The sequence below is a fragment of the Bos indicus x Bos taurus genome, chromosome 5 (assembly GCF_003369695.1).
Source record: "Bos indicus x Bos taurus breed Angus x Brahman F1 hybrid chromosome 5, Bos_hybrid_MaternalHap_v2.0, whole genome shotgun sequence".
In the NCBI taxonomy this organism is placed as follows: Eukaryota; Metazoa; Chordata; class Mammalia; order Artiodactyla; family Bovidae; genus Bos; species Bos indicus x Bos taurus.
The window spans coordinates 53,040,504-53,056,014 of NC_040080.1; positions in this window are offsets into that span (position 1 = coordinate 53,040,504).

Here is a 15,511-nt window from a genome sequence, read left to right on the forward strand (position 1 = left end):
GCCGGGTTGTACTGCTCAAAACAGGAATTCAGAATAAAAATGAACGTTGGTTAGAGTCAGGGTCCCCGGGTATAATATCCAGTACCTGCTCTGCTCATAAGTGATGCTAAGTTGGTTCAGGCTTGGAAACTCACTGTGATTTACCATTTTCTTTCCTTTGACAGTCTCATCTGTATTTTGTACAAGGATGCTTTTTTGGTTATTGTTTAAACTGCATGTTCAAGTCTGTCTACAGGTGTTCAGTCTTGGCTCAGGGGCTGAGATTTATTTATTTATTTTTCCTTTGAAAATGGCAGATTTGGAAATGTTCTGGCAAAATGGTTCTTCCTTGAGCTTCTTAGTTGGGTGGTGATTAACTTCAGAAGGAGTGAGATACTTTATAGACTTACTCTTGTATCCTTCCCAATTCTTCAGCAATAAACATTGCATAATTTGGAGCATAAGGTAGTGTAGGATTAATACCTACCAAATGGTGCAGATGGGGAGGGGCATGAGGAAACCCTAGTGTTGAAAAGATCACTCTAAGCATTCGATTGCTGAACTGAGTGCTTTACAAATTATTTCATTCTGGCATCAGATGGGCTGAATGTAAATAGCATCCTAATCACCTTTTGGCTGTATGGACTTGAGTAAATTACTTAACATCCTTAAGTCTCAGTTGACTTCATCTATAAAATGGGGAAAATATTGTAGCTACCTCAAAGGGTTCTTGTGAGGATTAACTAAAATATTGCATATAAATATATATGTATGTGTATGTGTGTGTATATATATATATATATATATATATATATATATATATGTATAGTCCTAGGAGAGATTCTATCAAATTGGGAAATGAGGGAAATTTCAGAGAAGAGTGATATTTCTTCTTAGCAGGAGGGTGGACAACTTCAATACTGTCAGTCTTATACTGACTGAATTGCATTTCCGGTGATTGGATGTAGGCTTTCAGATTTGACTTGGGACTTTTTTTTCCTATTTAAGTATTTCATATGGAAGCTTGTCATGGAAATGACATACCAAATGGCATCAATTTTGCTAAGAGAAACTCAAAAGCTTGCAAAGCTGCTGGGAAATAATTTTTCTGTGACTCTCATGTTCACCCTGGCAGCAAAACAGTCCCTCTACTCACAAGATTTATTCACATGTGCTAATCACATGGGCACTTTCCATTTCTTTCTTTACCTTTAGGCTTTGTATTTTCATCACCATTAAGTAAGATTTTAATCTAACAATTCTTCGTGACATTAGACACTTTCCCATCAATCCTTGAGCACCCGTAGATTCTGTGGCTTTCTTCTTAACATGTGTCTGTGCTTGTTTCATCCTATTAACTTGCTGAGTTCACCTCTGGGTGTCCATCCTACACTCCATCCATTCACTAGTATGATCATAACTGTTCTTCATGGGGACTGGAGGAATTTGTGGTTTTGTTTCTAGCAGTTCTGTAGAATTTTGATGATGGAAGCATTAGAAATCACTAATAAAAAGACAGGGAACTGATGATAATAAAAGCATGCTGGGTTTGTGGTATCATACCATCACTGTGGTACTGAACTACAAAAACTCAGAAGGAACAAATCACTAACAATGAGCCACAGCAATCCTCAACATGCTTGCTACTTTTTTTTTTTCTCACCTATTATATTGAGTTGGTCAAAAAGTTAGTTCAGGTTTTTCCATAACTTTTTGGCCAGTTCAGTTCAGTAGCTCAGTCGTGTCCATCTCTTTGCAACCCCATGAATTGCAGCACGCCAGGCCTCCCTGTCCATCACCAACTCCCGGAGTTCACTCAAATTCACGTCCATCGAATCAGTGATGCCATCCAGCCATCTCATCCTCTGTTGTCCCCTCCTCCTCCTGCCCTCAATCCCTCCCAGCATTAGAGTCTTTTCCAATGAGTCAACTCTTCACATGAGGTGGCCAAAGTACTGGAGTTTCAGCTTTAGCATCATTCCTTCCAAAGAACACCCAGGACTGATCTCGTTTAGAATGGACTGTTTGGATCTCCTTGCAGTCCAAGGGACTCTCAACAGTCTTCTCCAACACCACAGTTCAAAAGCATCAATTCTTCGGCCCTCAGCTTTCTTCACGATCCAACTCTCACATCCATACATGACTACTGGAAAAACCATAGCCTTGACTAGATGGACCTTTGTTGGCAAAGTAATATCTCTGCTTTTGAATATGCTATCTAGGTTGGTTATAACTTTCCTTCCAAGGAGTAAGCCTCTTTGAATTTCATGGCTGAAATCACCATCTGCAGTGATTTGGGAGCCCCCAAAAATAAAGTCTGACACTGTTTCTACTGTTTCCCTATCTATTTCCCATGAAGTGATGGGACCAAATGCCATGATCTTCGTTTTCTGAATGTTGAGCTTTAAGCCAACTTTTTCACTCTCCACTTTCACTTTCATTAAGAGGCTTTTTAGTTCCTCTTCACTTTCTGCCATAAGGGTGGTGTCATCTGCATATCCGAGGTTATTGATATTTCTCCTGGCAATCTTGATTCCAGCCTGTGCTTCTTCCAGCCCAGAGTTTCTCATGATGTACTCTGCATATAAGTTAAATAAGCAGGGTGACAATATACAGCCTTGATGTACTCCTTTTCCTATTTGGAACCAGTGTGTTGTGCCATGTCCAGTTCTAACTGTTGTTTCCTGACCTGCATATAGGTTTCTCAAGAGGCAGGTCAGGTGGTCTGGTATTCCCATCTCTTTCAGAATTTTCCACAGTTTATTGTGATCCACACAGTCAAAGGCTTTGGCATAGTCAATAAAGCAGAAATAGATGCTTTTCTGGAACTCTCTTGCTTTTTCCATGATCCAGCGGATGTTTTCAATTTGATCTCTGGTTCCTCTGCCTTTTCTAAAACCAGCTTGAACATCTGGAAGTTCGCAGTTCACGTATTGCTGAAGCCTGGCTTGGAGAATTTTGAGCATTACTTTACTAGCATGTGAGATGAGTGCAATTGTGCAGTAGTTTGAGCATTCTTTGGCATTGCCTTTCTTTGGGATTGGAATGAAAACTGACATTTTCCAGTCCTGTGGCCACTGCTGAGTTTTCCCAATTTGCTGGCATATTGAGTGCAGCACTTTCACAGCATCATCTTTCAGGATTTGAAATAGCTCAACTGGAATTCCATCACCTCCACTATAGCCCGGGCATCCCAAGTTGGTGAATCAGAACCATTCACAGCAGCTTAATAGAAGTGCAGATCAACAGATCCACCACCAGGAGTTGTGATCTGGAGGTGCTGGGGGATATCTGAAAAATGCAACAAAGGGATGTGATGGTAGGAAGGGAGGGAGGCTGGTAGGGAAGAGGGCTGCTCATTTATATAGATGACTGAGAAGCCTCTCTGAGAACATGCAGGTGATTGGCTCTGAGACCTGAATGATATGAAGATATGGGGTCTATGAAGACTTAGGAAAGAGAATTCCAGGCAGAGCGGGCAGCCAGAGCACAAGTGCAGTGTGCTTGTGAAGGAGAAAGGGAGATAGTGTGACAAAGAATGGAGAGAGGTCCGAACCCCACAGTTATTTAAAGGTCATTTTAAGGAGTCTGTGTTTCATCGTAATTGCACTGTGCTATGATTTACATTTTAAAAAGGTCACTCCAAGTGCTCTGTGGCCCATGGCCTGGATACAAGGAGGTTGGAAGCTGTTAGGAAGTCTTGGTGAGAGCTGATGGTAGGAATTATGTCTAAATTGGAATGGAAGGATGAGTAGGAATCGGGCAAGTGAAGAGGGTGGAGAGTGGAGAGTTTCAGAAAGAATGGCAGGTGCAAGGTGCCAAGGTGGAAAGACTATTCTAGAAACTGAGTGAAGGTAAAAGAGGAGCTGCAGGGGAGAGAGTCCAGATGACATAGATTCCAATGGACTATTGAGGTAAAAATGGTAAGTATTCAGGATGACTGAAGGATATTGATATCTTTTGAATGACAATCTTGCTTTAGATGTCAGAACTTTCCATATGTTAATAATACAGCCTGCTCTGATTTTTTCAAGAGAACTTAGACATTTGGGGGTTTGTTTCTCTATTTTTAAATGTTAGCAAGGTAGTTAAAAAATAAAAGAAGCAAGCATTTTTAAACCCAGCATGTCTGTGGGCTGGATTTGGCTTATGACTTGCAGTATGTGGTCTTTGAGTAGCACGAAAACCAAACGATGCCCTTTGTGCAAATTAAGGAAGGCATCTTTCTCTATATTTCTCACCATCTGAAGGGTAACTGTCATATTACACAGACATACCAGTGAGGACTGTGATGAATATGGCACTACCACGGTGTGCAATGTAGAGCTTGCACAAGTGAGCAGCCTCATCTTTGAACAAGAATACAGGGTGGGAAAAAGAGACAGGAAAACATGAAAGAGTAAGGGCAGTGGTGTTTGTGAGTCAACTTGCACTGACTCCTCAAAAGCTGCTTGTGCATATCTTCCCCAAACTCTGCTCTCACTAATGGCACATTGGAAGCTGGAAGTCAGTCATGTTTGGTTGGAGTATTTACATCATGGAAATTGGCAACAAATCAGGACTTTATCCTCCCAGAGAGCTGGTTGTTAAACACTAGTGAGGGCACAACGGGACAAGATCATATCATGGAGGGTTGAGATAACCCTGAAGGATGTGGATTTAGACTGTAGGCAAGGAAGAGACAACACAGTGACCCAATCGGAACCCCTCTGCATTCCTGGCCTCTTCATTCAAAGGTCCCTCCACTTCTGACCTAACTAAAACTTGTTTTCCTTTGACAGGATGACTTCCTTTGCACCCCCCTGGGGCAGAAGCTGTTCATCCTCACTTATCTTTGATCAGACACAGAAGAAAGAAGGGAACAATATTCTTTTGTGCCCCTACTGGCTCTTTCAACCATTAACAATCCCCTCTCCTTTGACGTACCTGGTAGGTTGCCCAAACATCCTTTGCCTGACCACTGAAACTTAGTAGAGTTACTGTTCATTTTCCCAAATGAGAGCTTTGGTGCCTCCTTCCCACCCTTCTCATTGACTCTAAGGTCATCAGTTTCCTGGGAGACTCAGTGCTCATGTGGATGATCCAGCATTCTAATCTTATGATTGTAAACTTGTCAGTGTCAGGGATACTTCACTTTAGCTCCACTTCAGACACTCACCTGCAGCCATATCCTGGATTGCAAAGCCAACTTAGGAACTGTTGTATCTTTGAAATGTGGTTATGATGACACCTTGTCTACAAGCTTGAATTAAAAGGATTAAGTGACATGATGTATGGAAAGCATCTAGAAGATGCCTGCATTTAACAGGCATCCAGTGAGTATTACTTTTCTTGCCTTTTCAAGACAGAAGCATAATTTTGAAACTCTGGTATTTCTTCTCCCTTTATTTTAGAGTGTTATTTGAATTTGACGTAAATGTCTGATGCTTATGTAGTAAATCCTCTGCTAGGTGACATCCTTAGAGATCTGTGTTCTAGCACTCAGGAGCTGCTGGCATCCAATGTTATGGGTGGCAATTGTGCTAACATGCACAACACAATATCCACCCTTTTAATTACAGAACATTCTTGCAGTAAAGTGACACTGATTCTCATCTGATTAATATTTATAGTTTTCAGTTTTGGCTAAATGCCAGCTATCTTCATCATGTGAATTTCCTCAGCTTCTCAGCTCCCCTTTGCTGCGTCTTTTCCTTTAGCTTATTTGTGTGAGTATATATCTTTGTTCCTACCCAGTTCAAGAGTGCTGTGGATTCTTTAAATTGCAAGCTTTCTACCCATGAGGAATTTTTAATGTGCAGTTGTAGCTAAATTTAAGTAATCAGTGACGAATTTCATGTGACTTTTAAGAAAACCACTTGAATGCTTACATTTGTGGGGGTGCAGGGAAGTGTCACTATGCACCATAACTTTGATTGTTGCTCAATAATTGCTTCTCCTGATTAATAAGTTAAAGGAGCATTAGATATCTCTCATCTCTACCCTCCTTTTGGTTATATTTATAAATCTTCCATTTGCTTATCTTAAGACTCAAAAATCTATATTCTGACATATGGGCCACATCTGAAGCAGCTAGTACTAAGGAATTTATATTTTTTCCAAAACTTCTGCAAGTGTGGGAATGTGTTGGGCATAGTAATAGTTATGATGCACAGTTTGTTACATATTACTATTGAAAAATATCAAAAATTCAGAATGTACCAGAGGCGAAATTATTTTCCCTGAAGCAGAAAGATCATTCATATTAAGGATTTCATCTTCGAAATCTCTTTGTCATCCATTTCACTACCAGTGGCACCTATCTAACATGTCCTCATTATTTTGTGCTTTGACAATTTCAATAGCAACCTAAATGCTTTCCTAGACTCCTTTTCATCCAGACTCACACTCTCATGCTTAATGCTGTTCAGTGATAGCCCACTCCCCAGGGCACTTTTTTTTTTTTTTTAAAGTATTTCAAGGGGAAATAGTAGGGTTCCCCAGCAGTGCCTAGTGGGCAAGGTTGTGGACAGGAAGCAGGATGTTAGATCCTATTCCTCTTTGAGCTAGGGCAGCTGTATTTTGGTCAATTTCATTGTATTTGAGTTTCTTGCAAGATTCTGCTTAAAACAAGTGTTCTGCTCTCGAAAAACTATTGGTCTTCAAGACAAAGTCCACATTCTTGGCAGGATATTCATGTCTCTTCTCCACATGCCTCCACACCACTGGTCCATCTTTCTCTTTCTTCTCCCTTGTTTTGCTCACAGTGAATTGTTCATTCATTCCTTAAACAATATGTCTTGAAGCCTTTGCTCAGGCTGTGATTTCTTCCTCTGGAATTTCTTCCTTACTTAGAGAATATATCGTTCATTTAACAACTATTTTAGAGCATTTGCTATGTGCCAGGTCCTGATCTGGGTGCTGGGGAATGCCTACTAACTCTTCATGGTTCAGTTTATGACATCTGTGCGGCTGTATCTAGACAAAAATCATCTGATGCTGTCTCTATACTTCCATGACACTTTGTTCTACTGATAATATTTTCTGATTAATTACATTATGCTCTGTTTTTTGTGTGTGTGTTTTTCTTTTGAGAGAGATATCTTACCTGTGGGTATATTTTCCTCTATCTAAATTGTCAATTAGGTGCTCAAGAAATATTTGTTGGGTAAAAGAATAAAGAGTTAAAAAAATCAATTTAGGACTTCCCTGGTGGTCCAGTGGGCAACACAGGTTTGATCCCTGCTCCAGGAAGCTTCCACATGTTGTGGGGCAACTGACCCCGTGTGCCACAGCTACTGGGCCTGTACTCTAGAGCCCACAAGCCGCAACTAGAAAAAAGCCTGAGCAACACAGCGAAAGGTCCCACATACTGCAACTAAGACCTGATGCAGCCAAAAATAAATAAATATTAAAAAATATCTGTGTACCCCTGTTGAATAGTGAGTACCATGAGCGAGGGGTCTTTGTCTAGTTTGCCTTACACATGGCAGGTGTTCAATGATTATTTGTTGAACTGGTGAAGGGTTCTCATCTCTGTCTTGAAGCCAGCAGCTGTTGAAGTGGGAATAGAGCAGATTAAGAGCATTTTGAGGTGCTTTTGGAGGGGGAAAGCTGCTCTGCTGGGTGGTTGGTGGGGTTGAAGGTGCCCTGAACATCCCCAGCCACAGTCTGTAACAATCTTGGGGTACTTATCTTTTGGTTTCAATTATTTTTTCTATAGTGGGAATGATGCCATGATTTTGTCTATTCAGAAGTACCTTTTGAATCAAAGAGCATGCCTTCTAAGAACTCTTACCTTTAATTCTGGAAAGTTAAAAAAGCAATTTTGGATGGGTAGATTTTTAAAAATCTTTTAAGCAAGTTTCTACATTACACACTTGTTTTTCTTTTTCCTTCATCTCATGAAAAGCACATAGATATTTTTATGGTTGACTTTTTTCTCTTACATTAAATGATAGGAACAACAAATAAATGTAACAGTAAATTTTGAAATTTTAATCACAAAATCAACCTAATTCATGGTGTTTATATCTAGAAATCATAAGAGTGTGGGAGAAATTTATTTGATGAATATGAGATTTTAGTTGGAGAAGTTATAGAAGGTCAATATCACAAATCTGATTTAGCATAACTTAAAATATTGATTTTATTAAAGAAAAGAAAAATGTAGCAAAAGACTGGGGAAAATTTGAGAAGATTAGTAGACAATGTAACGATTTCTTCAATACAAAGGGTTGACTTGAAAAGAAGACAAATTCTGTTTCTTCAGAAAGCAGAACTGCAGAAAGTGGGTTTGAGTTACTAAGTTAGTCCAACAAAGACTGTTGGTCCCTCAAGGGTTGCCAGCTTCTGGAATGAGATCTATTCTAGAAAGATTTGGGGTATTCTTGACTCAGAAAGCTTTAGAAACATGCTGGGATTTTACCTGGCTGAAAGTGTTTTAGATGGTGATCTGGGAGGGAATGGGGGCATCCAGCTTGGGGCTCAGTGAATCTCAACTTTCTACTGCTTCTGTTATTCTGCAAAGGAATGAAAGCAGTTGGCCAGCACAGAAAGAAAAACGAAAAACAGATATGAGTTGTGATTAAAGCTGAACAACTCCTTGGCTCTTTGTGGGCCGTATTAGGTTTAGGTGGGGCAGTTAACTGTTCCTTGTTGATCACTGACCTCTGTTGGTGCAGCTGGTGTCCTTGACCAGTTGCGGGGTGGTGTGGAGATGGGCAAGGACACAGCATAGATTTTCGTGGAAGTTTCTAAACCAGAGAGCATGACTTGGATCAAATATAATCCCAGTGGCCCTGTTCTCATCTGCAGCCTAGCTCTGCCCCCTGCTGTCGGCTGCATCACTCACTAAGCTTCTCCTGTCTTCAAAAATTATGCTGAGTGCAAGGAATAGGAGTGGGTGGAAGAGGGATTTCAGGACTTCTTCGGGTTTTTATCTCTAGAATTATCCCCTCCATGGAAAAGCAGCCCATTCAGGTAAGCCCAAGGAGCAGGTATCACTCATATTCTGATCTCCAAGGCTCCTCCAGTCTTGGCGATGATCCGCAGACTAGAATGTCAGAGGAGAGGTGGGGAAGTTATCTGTGACTTGGATGGTAGGCCGGAGCCCAGGAAGTTCTACCCGTGACACTGACCCCATTGTGGCTGCCCAGAGATTGCAGGGCTCTGAACTGCGCTGCGCCCGCAGGGACGGGCTGAGCGGGCCAGCTCCCTGGAAGAGGCGGAGGGCGGCACCCACCGTCCCCCATTTCCCGCCCCCGGACCTGGCCCACGCAGCTCCAGGTAGACGCGAGAGTCGCAGTTCTCGCCCTCTGGGTGAGTCTGCTCTCTGCCCCACCTCGAGATTCCCGCCACCTCCTCGAGTGGAGGCGGCTCGGGTGCCTTTGCAAAGCCCGAGGGGCAGCGGCGAGCGCCCGCGCTCGCCACGGTGATCGCCGGGCCCCTCCGCCGGGCAGACCTGTCCCAGGGCTGCGGGAAGCAGAGGAGCGCCCAGCTCTCGCCCCCTCCGCCGCCGCCGCCGCCGCCGCCGCCGCCGCGGCGGGGACGAGAAGCACACGCTCCTTAATCCCCCGCCCCCCGTTGCCCCGGCGACGGCCCAGACGAGCAGGTGATGCATTGACAGCGAGCAGATGGTCCCCCGCGGAGGCGAGCGCGGCCCACAATGAGCCCCGCGCGGCGATCCCACTGCTGCCCTCCCCCGCCCGGCCGGCCCGCTGCGGCCCGCATGCTAATGCGGGGGGTGGGGGAGCTGCGGGTGCTGCGGGGGCGGGGCCATGAGGCCGGCGGAGGGCACGCCCCACCCTGCTTTTGCAGGCTGGCTCACCTCATTTTTCTGAATGCCCTCCCCAAATCCCTTAGCCAGAATAGACACGCTCCCCCGCCCAGTCCGCTCCAGCTCTCTTCTAATTCTCCCCAAGTGGTTAATTTCCATTGAACTAAACGCTTAACCCCCTCCTTCCGTGGCCCTTACCCCCATTCTGCAGCCCCTACCCACATCTGCTCCCTGCTGGCATTTAATATTCAATTTTGGAAGACCAGAGGAATGGATTTAGCATCGCACCCCCTATCCCCACCCCGCGCCCGGTCCCTGATTCTAGAGTTGGCGTCGACACTTTCTAAATGTGTACAAACCTATCATTTATCTCACATCCTTCACCCTCGTGCTTCAGGACGTTTAGGCAGATTCTCTTGGCTTTTCTATCTGAAATTTCAAAAATAAATCACTCTTCTCTTGTAACTACCGTGCTGCTCCCTCCAGGGAAACCTTCCCCATTCACAGTCCCTCCTCCTCCCATTCATTTGACACCCCGCCCTCCTCACCCTATTCACCGCTGTGTGGCAAATTGAGGCGATCTCATAGTAAGTGCATGAAAACTGCTAGGCACTATTCACAATTTTAATACTAACTTCATAGCTGTCACATAAATTCATTCCCGAGCCTACTCTATAATGGCCAAGAAGGAACTCTGAGGGAAGAAGAAAAAAAAAATCTGAAGACCCTGTTCTGGTGTCTTTCTTTGATTTGCAGGTGTTTCTTGAAACCATTACTACAGTAACTGCAGATAGCTTTTTCTAGCTGCCACATAGGGTGCTGAAAGAAAACAACAACAAAAAACCAACCTCCTCCTTTTCATTTTACAGTAGATAAAAAAATGCCAATAAAGGCTTAAAAAAAGGGAGGGAGGGAGAAAAAGAAAAAGAGACTAGTGAATAAAGTTGGGACAATACAGGGTCACAGAGCTGTCGAACCAATGTCATAGTGTGGCTGTCGGGCAGGAGTACAGAAAACTTCTTGTTTCTTGATTTTTATGGAGATTTGGTCTAAGGCATGTAGCACTCTCTTAACAGGTTTAGAACAAGTGGCAAAGAAAGAACTCTTCACAATAAACTCCCTTCAGATGGGCTTTATGCCCACAAACACCTGGGATTTACAAAGAGGCATTGCAGAGGAGAAAAGGAGGCGAGAGGGCCAGGCTATTGTGAGGAAACGATGCCTCATGTACCCGTGGTCCTAAGAGAGGGTCGTTTTATTTTAAAATTTGTCTTGGATGCTCGCTGTGCAAACTTACAATGACAAAAGAAGCATTAGACTCTTCTAGTGGCTCATAATGACTTTTTCAAATGCTTAGGCTTCATTTTGATAAGTTTCCAAATTAGAGAATTTTGTAGTCACCAGAATTCAAGGAAAATTGACTTATAGGATTTTGAAGGCAGAAAAGTTAGAAACCATTACCTAAGACTTAGGGGAAAAAGTGGTTACAATGTTCACTTGCGGCACATACAACCTTTGCATTTATTTAAAAATTTTATGAGCTTTTTTTTTCTCCAGGAAGGTTAAAAATTTTATTCTTATTTCCTTCCAATTTCTTGCTTTTCCTTCATTTTTCTTTTTGAAGGTTTTTTAAATTGTTGTTTTTGCTTCTCTTTTTGGCTTTTTCTTTTCTTCTGCTCTTCTCTTTGTAGTTTCTTTTCCAATAATTTAGGGAGATAGGTTTAAAAAAATGAAAACATAAGGCAATAAAATAAAAAATTATAATGGGAGAAATATTCTTTGGATAGGGTGGCCAAGTGAAGATACTCGGAGAAGATCTAACCTGTAAAGCAAGTGAAGGAGCAGACGGAAGGTCAAGCAAAAAGAAGCATGTGTGCAGAGATCCTAGGCAGAGAAGAGCTTGAAGGGTCCTGAGTCTCTGAAAGAAAGTGTTGTGGTTGGAGTACTCTAAGTGGGAGAAGCATATGTGAGATGACATAGAAAGTTTAGCCAGATCATGGAGAGCTGTGTCAGGCATAGGAGAAGACTGTATTTTGTCCTAGAAAAAATAGGGAGCTATTGAAGGAGTTTAAGTGAGGGAGCTCTTTGATTGAATTTATGTGTTTAGAAGGTCATTACTGCTGCTCTGTGGAGTACAGCGAGAAGAATGGAAGGAATAGGGAGTGAGGTGACTGGTTAGGAAACTGTTAGGAGGCTGTTGTAATAATCCAGATAAGAAATAATGGTGTCTGGATGAAGATGGCATTAATGGAAATGAAGAGAATGGATGGATTTGGGATCTACTTTAGAGAAACAATGATGGGACTTGATGGATGGGAGCATGCAAGGGAGGTGATGAGAGAAAGGGAGGAACCAAGAGGAGAGGATGTAGGGCTGGAGAACTTGGAGACTGTGATCATAGTGTGGGAATAGGGGAGAGAACAAAGATGGGAGATGGGCTTGAATAAGGGTGTGAGTCAAGAAATCTCTTTCAACATGTTTTTTCTGAGCTGTTATTGAGGAGGCCAAATCAAGATGATAGGCTTAGGGACAGACACTTAAGAGGCCCTAGGCCCCCTGTTGGGCTTCCCAAGTGGCAATAGTGGTAAAGAACCCGCCTTTCAATGTAGGAGACTTAAGAGACATGGGTTTGGTCTCTGGGTTGGGAAGATCCCCTGGAGGACGGCATGGCAACCCACTCCAGTATTCTTGCCTGGAGAATCCCATGGACAGAGGAGCTTGGCGGACTACAGCGCATAGCGTGGCAGAAAGTTGGACACAACTGAAGTGACTGAGCATGGACCCCCTGTCATTCCTTAGCTTCCTTGGGATCTTTAATGTTTCTTGGCAGGAAGGCATGAGCTGAGCTGGGAAGATTCCCTACCTCCTGAATCTGAACTGGGAATACTGAGCATCCGAGGATGAGGTGAAAAGTATTGAGCTAGGGAAAGATCCATTAAAGATCATAATCAAATGGGTGACTTGAATAAGCAGAAGCTATGAAACATACTTGAAGCGGAGGAAATTATTTGTTAGAGGAGAAAGTGGCAGAGAGAAGTAAGTTTATGTAAAGAAACTGTGCCATGTGAGTAGAGTAACATTAGAATGAAGATGTATAAACTCATGAAGTTGAGGTCTTTACAGTCACTTTTGACCCAGACTGAATCTCTTAGTTTAGACTGTGAAATAACAGTAATAACATGCAAATTGCTGGAAAGCCTATTTAAGAAAAAACAAAACAAAACAAAATCACAAACACATAAAATTGAGAATGAAAAGAGATGTATCTAAAAAATTAGGGGTTATGTTTGGAAAATCATTCCCTTCATTCCTTCATTCTCTTCAGTCCTATTTCATAGGGTAAAGGCTGATGTTTTGCATCAAGCTAATCATCTATATTAACACAGGCCAAATTACTCTCTGAGTAAAGGGCTCCTGATAGAGATGAATTGGGGAATTGAGGCTTGAGTTCAAACCAGAATGGAATTCCCACTCTCTCCAGTCTGAAATGACTGATTATAATTCACAAGGAAAATAGTGATTGGCAGGCCTATTGCCAAGGTCTATGAGGTATGCTCACCATATTGACTGCAGGAACTTGCCTTGTAGAAACCAGACCTGCTATGTCCAGGCACAGGAAGGTAGAAGAGGAAGCAAGGTAAAAACACACAGTGAGAGCTGTACCTATATCACCTTTTTAAAGGTGTAACTCTTGATAAATTTAGCCCTGTATATATAAGCTTTTCTCCAGTCTCACGAATTATCTCTTGAGGGGGGGACCATTTCTATATTTTCCCTTGAGGCATAAAACAGAAGCTGCTGCTGCTGCTGCTGCTAAGTCGCTTCAGTCATGTCTGACTCTGTGCGACCCCATAGATGGCAGCCCTCCAGGCTCCCCCGTCCCTGGGATTCTCCAGGTAAGAACACTGGAGTGGGTTGCCATTTCCCTCTCCAATGCATGAAAGTGAAAAGTGAAAAGTGAAATTGAAGTTGCTCAGTTGTGCCCGACTCTTAATGACCCCATAGACGGCAGCCCTCCAGGCTCCCCTGTCCCTGGGATTCTCCAGGCATGAACACTGGAGTAGGCCGCCATTTCCCTCTCCAATGCATGAAAGTGAAAAGTGAAAGTGAAGTCGCTCAGTCGTGTCTGACTCCTAGCGACCCCATAGACTGCAGCCTACCAGGCTCCTCCGTCCATGGGATTCTCCAGGCAAGAGTACTGGAGTGGGTTGCCATTGCCTTCTCCCAAAACAGAAGCTATTATACCTGTAATTTCAAGGAAATAAAATCCATGAACCAGAGTTTCCTCTTAATTTAGTACATATAGAGATTTAAAATATAAGAAACCCCTATGTAGAAAAATTTTGGGGGGATACATTTAAAAGCCTCAACAAAATTATCATATTGACATGCAAAAACAATTAAAATTCACTCAAGAGAGATGGAGGGCTTAACTTAAACAGTAGTCATGACAAAGATGAAAAATGCTTTCAAATAATTAACTCTAAAAAAGGCTCTAAGCCCAGACAGTTTTACAAGCAAGATCTTTCAATGTTTTAAAGAAACAGAAGCTCCACATTATAGAAACTGTTATAGTACATAAAAACTGGTGAAAATTTTAAAATGCATTTGATAGCCAACTGGACAAAGGTAGTGTAAAAAAACAAAGTCAATAAAATGTTTTACTTGTGAATATAGATGCCAATATCCTAAAATACCCATGAACAAGTGTTGACTATGGGAAGACTACACAGAAGAAATATATAAAAAAGATCTTCATGACCCAGGTGTGATCATGGTTACCAGCCAGACATCCTGGAATGTGAAGTCAAGTGGGCCTTAGAAAGCATCCCTACAAAGAAAGCTAGGGGAGGTGACGGAATTCCAGTTGAGCTATTTCAAATCTTGAAAGATGATGCTGTGAAAGTGCTGCACTCAATATGTCAACAAATTTGGAAAACTCAGCAGTGGCCACAGGACTGGAAAAGGTCAGTTTTCATTCCAATCCCAAAGAAAGGCAATGCCAAAGAATGCTCAAACTACCGCACAATGACACTCATCTCACACGCTAGTAAAATAATGCTCAAAATTCTCCAAGCCAGACTTCAGCAATACGTGAACCATGAACTTCCAGATGTTCAAGCTGATTTTAGAAAAGGCAGAGGAACCAGAGATCAAATTGCCAATATCCACTGGATCATGGAAAAAGCAAGAGAGTTCCAGAAAAACATCTATTTCTGTTTTATTGACTATGCCAAAGCATTTGACTGTGTGGATCACAATAAACTGTGGAAAATTCTGAAAGAGATGGGAATACCAGGCCACATGACTTGCCTCTTGAGAAACCTATATGCAGGTCAGGAAGCAACAGTTAGAACTGGACATGGAACAACAGACTGGTTCCAAATAGGAAAAGGAGTACGTCAAGGCTGTATATTGTCACCCTGTTTATTTAACTTCTATACAGAGTACATCATGAGAAATGCTGGGCTGGAAGAAGCACAAGCTGGAATCAAGATCGCCGGGAGAAATATCAATAACCTCAGATATGCAGATGACACCACCCTTATGGCAGAAAGTGAAGAGGAACTAAAAAGCCTCTTGAAAGTGAAAGAGGAGAGTGAAAAAGTTGGCTTCAAGCTCAACATTCGGAAAACGAAGATCATGGCATTTGGTCCCATCACTTCATGGGAAATAGATGGGGAAACAGTGGAAACAGTGTCAGACTTTATTTTTGGGGCTCCCAAATCACTGCAGATGGTGATTTCAGCCATGAAATTCAAAGACGCTTACTCC